Source organism: Mus caroli, chromosome 14 (genome assembly GCF_900094665.2).
Source record: "Mus caroli chromosome 14, CAROLI_EIJ_v1.1, whole genome shotgun sequence".
Taxonomy (NCBI): domain Eukaryota; kingdom Metazoa; phylum Chordata; class Mammalia; order Rodentia; family Muridae; genus Mus; species Mus caroli.
This window is the reverse complement of record NC_034583.1, coordinates 39348356-39358868: the sequence shown is the minus strand read 5'-3', so window position 1 is coordinate 39358868 and position 10513 is coordinate 39348356. Positions and strand designations below refer to the sequence as shown.

Below are 10513 nucleotides of genomic sequence, written 5' to 3'. Positions count from 1 at the left end.
GCCTTAGAATGGTCTTAGCAGGCCATTCCCATGATTCCTAAGACCCAAACTCTCACTAGAGTAAAGCACAGTTAACTGCCTACCAGAGTGGATGTTGCAAAAGACCAAAGTCTTTTGCAAACCGATTGGAGATTGGCCAGGTTTATTTCGAAATCCCTTTAATAGCTGAAGTCATTTACCTATTTTATCAAGAATTTCTGGAAACAAAAACATGAGGTAAAGGACTCGGATGCTGAAGAACACTGAGTTAGATGTAAGGTAAACATCAGAGAACATCATCCCAAAGCCACAGAAACACGAAGTCAAGGACAAGAGCTGCTTCAGTGATTAAAGCACTCGCCTGACAAGTGTGAGGACCAGATGCCCAGCCCTCAGTTAGGGAACACCAGGCAGGCTGGCCAGCTGCCTATAACCTCAGCACTTGGGAGGCAGAGACACACAGACTCCTGGGCAAGCTGGATGGCTAGGCTAGCCAGAATTGGTGAGCTCTAGGTTCAAAGAGAGATCCTGCATCAATAACTAGAAGGTGATGAGAAATAATATGAACATATGTGTGTTCACACACATGCAAACACACCCACACACCTAACAATTCAAACAAACAAATAGCAGGAGAAGGCTAAATGGAATGGCCAACATCTTCCTGCGACATTATCCAATTTCTCTATCTTTTGTCACAGGTATACTTAACCTGCCCTTCTCCCTTCCCCCACTTGCAATACGCTGTGGGTCCTCTGAGAGCGCTACAACAGATGGTTCTCTGGACTTCAGAGGTGATGAGAGGTAAGGCTGCAGAGCTGGGAAGGCTGACATGCTAAATAAAACTTAAAACTATAAAAGCAATCTCAAAACCAGGGTCTCTAACTTTCTTCCATCTCTGGAGTTCCTTATCTGACTAACGTTCTTCCATAAGGAATGGCAGTCCTAAGTTCTCCTCCCTATAACCTGTAGAACAGGAAAGAGTGACTTTCAGGAAAAGATGGCTGGGATAACACTATGTGCAGAGCTCAGATGAACTTTGCCCCAGACTGTTACTGTCTGTTCTTTGTGGCTATTAATCTCCCCTTAAAACCATTCAAAATACTCAAAAACTGCATGTATGCTCAGCTTCCCTAGGAAGAATATACAAAAATGTGCATGCCTTTTCTCTTGCTAACCTATTGTGGTCTGTCACCAGAACTCAATTTTGGAGCCTTCAGAGAGGAAAAGAGAAGTTCCTTTAACACCTACAAAGTGATCAAGTACACACAGCTCTGGCCCAGGATAGACAGTAAATTGGTAAACATCCAACAAGTGGCAGAGGAATTAAGGAAAGAGAAAACCTGTGTCTTTGCAGTGTGTGCTGACTCAGTGGTGCAAGCATCTTACTGAACTGTTTCAAGCTATCGAATGATGTTACTTATTACTTAGCCCAGAGTTAACAAACTCACAAGCACATGCAGTGCCCAAGGAAAGCAGAAGAGGAGAAGAGACGCCGTGTGACTGGAGCTGCTGACTGTAGGGAGTACTATGTGGGTGCTGGGGATTGGGCTTGGGTCCTCAGGTCTCTTAACTGCTAAGCCATCTTTCCATTAAATGTTTCTTTTATATGAGCTGCCTTTAACATATCATTGACCATTGCTCCATCTACCAATGCTCTTCTTAAAAGGCTAACAGTCACTTTGAGGGAAATGGGAAGTCGCTGGGGAATTCAATCACAGGAAAAAAAAAAATATAAGACACCTCCAAACTAAACCTGGCAGGTTACCCAGCAGTGGAACTCAACATTAGCTGCTAAGTCCTATTTGCATAGTTAGAGCTTTCCTATCCAATTCCACCATGAAACAAGAAATCAAGAATTTAGACATCTCAAAGCCGGGCGTGGTGACGCACGCCTTTAATCCCAGCACTCGGGAGGCAGAGGCAGGCAGATTTCTGGGTTCAAGGCCAGCCTGGTCTACAGAGTGAGTTCCATGACAGCCAGGGCTACACAGAGAAACCCTGTCTCAACCACCACCCCCCACCACCAAAAAAAAAAAAAAAAAAAAGAATTTAGACGTCTCTAGAATAAAGATAGAATAAGGAGACAAGGGAGGTGGGGCATGACTCTAATATGAGCACTTGGGAGGCAAAGACGGGAGGTGTCATTAGATCATCACCAGCCTCTGCAGCACAACAGCCACCATGGAAGGAAAAGAAGGGAAGACAGGAGGGAGATCTACCAGAAAGGTCCAGCACAAGAATCTCATGTCCGCAAATGTGACAAGAGTGTTGGGAAAGGAGAGAAAGAAATTACATCCTCAATAGTAAAAATAAAAACACTGTATGATATGTCCAGAAAAATCCAGTGACCTGCGTTCAAAATAAAACTAAGAGAAACTGAAAAAAAGAGGGAAATTCACCAACAAAATGATTAGGCCACAGTTCCCAGATGCCAGGCTCCCTGAGCATCAGTGCCCTCAGTACTATCCGACGGAAACATTTCACACTCCGAGGATGAAGAACCAATCACACAATCAGGACTCAGCTGGGCAGGGCAGCTCAGCTCTGTGATCTTGGCACTCGGCAGACTCAAGCGGAGAGCCCCAACTATGAAGTCAGTTCCATTAGAGAGTTCCAGAGAGCCTAAGATCCAGAAAGATCCTGTCCAAACAACAACAACAAAATGCATTCAAATGGCTTTGGGCTCAAGCAACCAAAAAGCAAGAGAAAACTGTAAGACAACATTTCTTTACGATGAGGGAGGGGAGAAAGAAAGGAAGGTAGAGTGTCGGAGGCAAACTTTTCAAACTAGAGATTACATCCAGCTAACAATAAGGGCGGGGTAAGCCATCTCCAGACATTATGGAGAAGGGGACGTAAAATGCTTCACTCCAAAAGTGCTTGACACACCCAGAACTGGTCATACAAAGAGACTGTACATCTGTTGTGATGGTTAGATGTAATTGTCTACTTGACTTGAATGGGCCTCTGGTGCTTGGGAAGATATTTTCTAAAAGACTTGAATGAGTGAAGACTTGCCTGTGTTGTGTGTAGACGACACGGTACACAGCCTGGATCAAATAAAAAGGGGCAAAAAGCTGTGCAGCACCCTTCACTCACACACACACTCACTCACACACATACACACACACACACACACACACACACACACACTCTCCTGCGTACCACCATCCGCCATGCCTTCCCTTCACTTCCTTAAGTCAGCGACACAAAGGGCAGCTCCCAGCCCCGTGCACACAGGAATGGCTCTGAACAGCTCGTCTTCTATAGACGACATTTTCACTTCTCTGCACTCACAGACAGTGGGCAGAGGCACAGGTGTTTCTGGCAGACATTCACTTTTTGTCCTTTCAGTCTACTAAAATAGACTGGTGTAACACAGGCGCAGACAGACATTACCCGGAGGCTGCTGCAGCTCTTGCTGGACCTCCCACTGCCCTCCCACTGCCCTTCCACAGCCTGCTCCACTTTACTTTTCCCAGAAGGCCCAAGCCCCTAGCCCTCTGTCTGCTGAGCTCCACTCAAGCTTCAGCCCTCTTGCTTTACTCTGAGTCCCACACCAAAATATGCAAGGTTCCTCTACTTACTTAGGTGTGTGATAAAGCTCTATGTTCTTTCTGTTATCTACCAATTGTTGGTATATTTAATGGACTAAAAATGTATCAAGTGTCTACAAAAGTTTAACTTCCTCAAGCAGAGACCAGGAGAGTATGTTTTACTATAATCAAAGACTGACTATGCTGCGCACCATTGTGGGTGGGACAGAGCTCACCTACCATGCAGAGTCTTGGGTTTGATGTCCATCGATCGGACATGTCAAGAGCATGGAGGAAGACAGCAGGGGTCATGGGATCTAAACCAAGATAAAGAAGACAGAAGATCTAAACAAGAAAACCAGTACAAGCAGGCAGTGCTGTCTTCCAGATGCTGGTAGCAGGACGGCATAACACCAGCAGATGGTCCCAGTGACAGTGCGTGTCCGGGAATACAGAGCATCAGAGCACTCGAGAGCACTGTTCCTGAGAAGACGCTGGAAAGGCTAGGCTACATTAGTCAAAATGGAAATTTAAATAAATATATAAATGCCAGAGGAAAAAATTACAGTTTTATGAAAGTGACAATAGCTTAGCTAAACTTTCAGTCTAATATATAAACATTCAAGGACAATCTAAGCAGACTGCTAACTACCTACATTAAAAGGACAAAGAACAAAAACATTTCTGGGGATGAGGAAAAACGTTAACTCCTCACAGCTAAGGCTGAAAACTCAACACTTAGAATATAGGAGTGTTATTAATGTTCAAGCATGACGGCAAAAGCGCTGGGAAGGAGGGGACAAGAGGTCAAGAAAGGGCGTTGTGAGGAACACTGAGGTGAGATGGCATGGTGCTAATACCGGATCTGGGCACTTAAGAGGCTGAGGGAGGAAGAAGGTGGCCATGACTTGAGGTCAGGCTGAGCATCAGGCAGAGCAGGACCCTGTAAAGAAAGAATGACTGAGCCCAAGTGTCACCTCCAGGCAAAGTCAGCTCTGAAAAGCACACTTGCTTGTGAAATGCTGTCCTTCAAAGCTGGCCTTGTAGACGCATGGAATAAGCTGCATGCATTTAATATTTAAATTAGAAATACAAAACATGAATATAACAGGCATCTCACTAGTTAAGTCCTAATTCTTTTGGGAAAGGTGTTTAGTTTTAACTGTGTGCGTGGCTGCATGTAGCTGAGTGCAGGTGGGAACTAAGAAACACGCCCACCCTCTGCAGGCGTGCAGTGCTCGTGTCCTCTGCCACCTCCTTCACCTACCCTCGTGACTCCTTTTTATAGTAATCAAGAATTTCTTTTATTTCAAGAAATAAAAGAAATTTTCTTTTTTTAATAATAATCTAAATTTCTACAACAAAAATGTATTACTGAATAAAACTATAGCTGTCTGATTCTGTGTTAATCCAAATTATCTGTAACCCAAGTTGTTTTTAATGGTTTTACTCCTATGGCACTCCCCTCGGGAACAGAGGAAATTGGCTACCTCAATAGCTCATGCACTTGGCAACACTTTAGTTCCTTCAAGACAGTATTCAGAGCACTATTTTTACTTAACATTGCATGAGAAGTTAAAATCATCAATTCGGTAAGTCCTCAAATGTCCCCTAAGATGGCCACAACTTTGATCTTTTTCTTTTCTTTCTTCCTTTTTTATTTTTTATTTTTTGTTCTTTCTTTTTCCTTTTCAAGATAAGGTTTCTCAGTGCAGCCCTGGATGGCCTAGAACTTGATCTGTAGACAGGCTGGCCGCAAACTCACAGATCTGCCAGCTTCTGCCTTCTGAGTGCTGGGATCAAAGGTGTGTGGTACCACTGCCCGGCCAACTTTGAACTTTCATACTGTTATTATTTCCAACCCTGAAGATAACATTTTTAGTATGTAAATATAACCTGAAATATGAAATGCACTGTTTTAGCTGAGACACCATTTGTTTCTAGTTTACACAGTTACATAACTTCTAAACAAATCTGTTTGTATTATTTCAGAGTGTGTGTATTAAGGCACACGTGTGGAGGTCAGAAGACATCTTTTTTGGGAATCAATTAATTCTCCCCTTCCACCATGGAGTCTAGGGATCAAACTCAGGTCATCAGAGCTGTGCAGCATGAGTCTTATTGGCTGAGCCTATGGCTTTAGGAAGCTTTACAGTTGATTCCTACTTAGATAGAAACATTACCATGGCCTGAGTTTTCCAACCACGATTCAGACAGTAATGCTGTTTCCAGACAGGATGACAGGGCCCCATGACAGGGACCCACGATGGCATCATCATTACAGAGGAACCTGCTGAACAGAGCCAGATGAGACAATATATGAACTACAGTCCAACCCTAAGAGTGACTCGGTTTGTTTTAATCTGGATTTATTGTCACCTCTGGATTTAAGGGAAACTGGTTCCATAGCTTGATATGCTAGTGGGCAGTAGGTTATGTTAATTTTAAAAACCTAACATTAAAAAATGCTGTTGTTCTTAGCATACAAGTAAGATAAGCAAACATAAAGGCAGCCTGCCTTTCTCATCCTCTTTTGGCCTACGGATGCTAACCACTACCCTGTCTGCATTACTAATTAGTAACTCCTGGGGTGAAAGAGCAGCATCTGTAAACTTATTGGCACCCCCCCCCCTTCTACTTTAACAAGGAAAAAATAATCCCACAGCTTGAAATGCTGCTTGCATTTTCTTTCAAAAGGCGGCCACCAGGGTCTGGAGAGCTGGCTCAGGCTCCGAGAGCTTGCTGTTCTACTAGAGGACCTGAGTTCAGTTCCTGGCACCCATGTCAGGTGGTTTACAACAGGCTGGAACTCAATCTCCTGTAAGTCAGATGTCCTTTGTGGCTTCCTCGGGTACCTGTGCACATGTTGTATACACTCATGCAGACACACTTACACATAAATAACAACACATCTTTTTGTTTTTTTAAAACAAAACTGCTACAAGGTTTTTTTTGTTTTGTTTTGTTTTTTCCGAAACAAGAGTTTTTCTGTGTAGCTCTAGAATTGCCTTGCCCTGTCCAAGCTGGCTTTGAACTCAGAGATCTGCCTGCCTCTGTCTCCCTAGTGTTGGGATTGAAGGTGTGCGCCACCACACCCAGCTTAAATATGTTTTTCTAATGGAAAATTAGGTTTTCCAATTTTTACAAAGACCATAACTCTAGCTCAGCAGCTGGTATCCTTCTAATGACAGTTAGAATGCAGTAGGTTTGGTGAGGAGCCCTGGCCTCTGGCTCCTAGGAGCCCACCTTTTCCCTGGATAAGAGATGGATGCCACTTCCATCAAATCCCATCTCACCAGCCTGGAAAAAAAAAGCACATGGTTTTGTTCAGTTTGGAAACAGTTTGCTTTTTTCCATGCTGAGTTTTCCTAAACTATTTCAAGGCTCTGCCGATCCTGCCGATGACTAAGTCTGCTCCTGGGAACAGCCGCCTCATTATCACTATTAAAACAGTCACTCCTAACACCTGACTGTGAGGATCTGGAAACTCAGTTGGGGAATGCAAAGCCCACCCTACCCAGTCTAAAGATCAACTCGCTCCCTTTGCAATAATGGCTCACTACTCAACTCCAGCAGTATTTGTGTTCCAATCAAGCTGAAAGTTTTCCGTATATTCTTATTAATACTAAGATGTTATTGCCATTTCCTTCCTTTAAAAGTGGCTAATCAGGATCACGGCCACTCCCTGGCCCCTCTCTCATTCAGGAACAAGTGCGCTGGTGCTTTTAGGGTAAAGCAGCTTCCCAACTGACCTCCTGTTTCAGAAGTACTTTGTACAGTGCATGTGATATGTGGTAACTTTTGTTCTTGGCAAGCTAATTCTGTCTGGAAAACCAACAGGAGAGAACCTCAAGGGTCCTTTTCCTACACCCATCAAAACCGACAACTACTTCCAAACTTCAATTCTTCGAGAAATGTATCCAAAATTGGGATAAATAAAATCAATGAAAAGAAACAGAAGACAAGTAGATAATCACATGCACACATTTATTTATCTTCACTTTAATCCTCTGCCGTATGTAATATGGAGAAATGTAACATAAGCATAGATTATCATTCTGGAACCCCCAAATTCATTCTGCTAGAGGGGATTCCATAATCCATTCACAGAACACTACCCCAAACCACAATTAACCTGAGCCATTTAATCCCTAATCTTTAATCCAGAGGTCTGCAATAAATTTCTCTGGCAGAGCCTTTAGCTCCTCTCAGCATATTTTAAACTAAAGAGTATGTGGATGTAGTCACAGAAGAAAATCAGTTATAATATTCAGTGGAGGAACTCAGACATGCCAGCAAGCACTCTAGTACAAGGCCAGTCCAGTTTCCCAGCCCACTCCACAAGCCAGGGTCACTGTGTGATCCTGACTGGCCTGAGACTCAGCTCCTCCTGTCTCTGCTTCCGCTTGTTCCTTTTTAACAAATTAACTCGCAGGCTCTATAACAGTTTATTTATGACTTTAATTTTTAACATGACGAACATTGAATATTTACAAGATATCTGCATCAAGCAAGATGTGACAGGTGATTACTTCTGCTCAACAAGAAGGAAGCCATGATTGGCACTGGAAACCTAGCTGGCTATGCAGTCCTAGTGAAGTCACTGGTACCAGATAACTTACAACCACTATCTTACTAGACAGCATAATCCTACCAACAACCTAAACATTTGTCTTTATACCTACAAGTAAGTATAGTTTTCCTCCCTCGTGGCGCACGCCTTTAGTCCCAGCACTTGGGAGGCAGAGGCAGGCGGATTTCTGAGTTCGAGGTCAGCCTGGTCTACAGAGTTAAGTTCCAGGACAGCCAGGGCTACATAGAGAAACCCTGTCTCGAAAAACAAAAAACAACCAAGCACCCAAAACTTCTCTTTACAAGAGACAGGAGACAACTAAAGAAAGCCACACCCAGTCCATATGCACAGCTGTGGAGCACAGTTCCCGTGGATACAGCTACAGAACACTCCCACACCTAAGACTAAGCAAACATTGCAGAAGAGGTGGAAGGACTGTTACAAGCTAGATCAGGGTATATCTACTGTGAGACTGTGTCTCCAGCAATAGCAGAATCTACACCCATAAGTCTCACCAACATGACTGCCTAAACAAGAGCTGAACCAGAATGACACCAAAGGACAAGACAAATTGGGGGAGGGGCAGAGCCCACAAAGCCTCAACCCCAGACATAGAACCATAGGCAACCAGGGAGAGCTGAGGCGCTCCTCCCCAGTGAAGAGTGTAACAACTGGTTACCCAATATCACATGGCCAGCCCTGAACACATATACCAGTAACATCGTACAGACTGTATGTTATATTTAGGAATATATATGCTTACACATATACATATATGTATGTAACAACAATTAGTGAAAATTAAACCATGAACTTGAAAGACAGCAAGGAGATCCAGATATATGCAGGGTTTGGAGGGAGAAGAATGAAGGGAGAAATACAATTATATTATATTATATTATCTCAAATATATATATATATATATATNTTTTTTTTTTTTTTGGTTTTTCGAGACAGGGTTTCTCTGTGTAGCCCTGGCTATCCTGGAACTCACTCTGTAGACCAGGCTGGCCTTGAACTCAGAAATCTGCCTGCCTCTGACTCCAAGTGCTGGGATTAAAGTTAAAGGCATGCGCCACCACTGCCCGGCTCAAAAATAAATTTTTAAAAGGGAGTAATTACACCTTCTATTGATAACAATGTCAAAGGTATTGCTAACACTGTTAGATTTTCTTCTGAAAATCAGATCCTCAAATCTAGTAATAATACTTAAGATATGGTGTAAAAAACAACATACTTAAGCTAGAAAAAAATTTTTCCTTAAAAATTAATGAAAGCAAGTACTGTTTTGTAATGCTTTTCACAATCCAAATACAGGTACAGCCCCACACCCCCAAGCTCTTAAAATACACTCAGCAGGCCAGCAAGATGGCTCACTAAGTCAACAAGCACACCTGATACCCAACTCAGAAAAGCCCAGTAGAAGTAGGGAACCGGCTCCGGAAAGCTGTCTTCTGACCTCTACATGTGTGCTGGCAATGTCACACATATACACACTAGAAATGCAGTAAGACTGAAACCCCATGATCAGTGTGGACCATTTAAGGAGGTAATGATGATCATCTCCCACAGTCTCCTCACTTAAGAAACAATGTATGATACCGACTGCCTGAAGCATTTAAGCCCCTAAGTACTGGACGCTGTTGTATACTAAACCACCATTTTCTTCTGAAAATCGGATCCTCAAATCTAGTAATAATACTTACCATACGGTATAAAAAACAATATACTTAAGCTGGAAAAAAAAAAAAAACAACATAGTCTTAACTTGTACCTTAACTCCATACATATAAAATGAAGACAACTACCAGATTGTAAAATAATTGTAATTTGAAATGTAAACTGTAAAACCTGATTACTACCACAGTGCTGCTCTCCCACCCCATCTTTTTCTGTTTTCAGTTTCTCTGAGTAGCCCTGGCTGTCCTGGAACTGTAGACCAGTGTCTTAGTTAGGGTGTTACTGCTGTGAACAGACACCATGACCAAGGCAACTCTTATAAAGACAACATTTAATTGGGGCTGGCGTATACAGTTCAGAGGTTCAGTCCATTATCATCAAGGCAGAAGCATGGCAGCATCCAGGCAGGCATGGGGCAGGCAGAGCTGAGAGTTCAATATCTTCATCTGAAAGTGGCTAGTGGAAAACTGGCTTCCAAGCAGCTAGGACTAGGGTACTAAGTAACACACCTACTCCAACAAGGCCACATTTCCTAATAGTGTCACTCACCGGCCCAAGCATATACAAACCATTACAACTAGGCTGGTCTAGAACTCACAGAGAACCTCCTGCCTCTGCCTCCCGAGTGCTGGGTAGCCTAGCAACTGCCACTACACCCCTATGCTACATTCTCAAACCAGGGTTATTACAGTGTGTTCCCTGAGAAACCACTACACCCCTATGCTACATTCTCAAACCAGGG

At 43.2% G+C, this 10513-nt stretch overlaps 1 protein-coding gene across 6 annotated transcripts in view; it reads right to left on the bottom strand.

Annotated features, from left to right (window-relative positions):
• The window catches only part of Fbxo34 (F-box protein 34), a 62311-nt gene that overhangs the window by 30204 nt on the left and 21594 nt on the right, over positions 1-10513 (bottom strand). The window contains exon 3 of one of the 6 annotated variants that reach the window (XM_021182315.2): positions 5702-5811. The exons of 4 other annotated variants lie outside the window; for them this stretch is intronic. The gene's annotated coding sequence lies outside the window, so the exon portion shown is untranslated. Of the gene's footprint in view, positions 1-3758; positions 5166-5701; positions 5812-10513 lie in introns of those variants that run through there. One more of the 6 variants, XM_021182316.2, reaches the window with a different exon arrangement.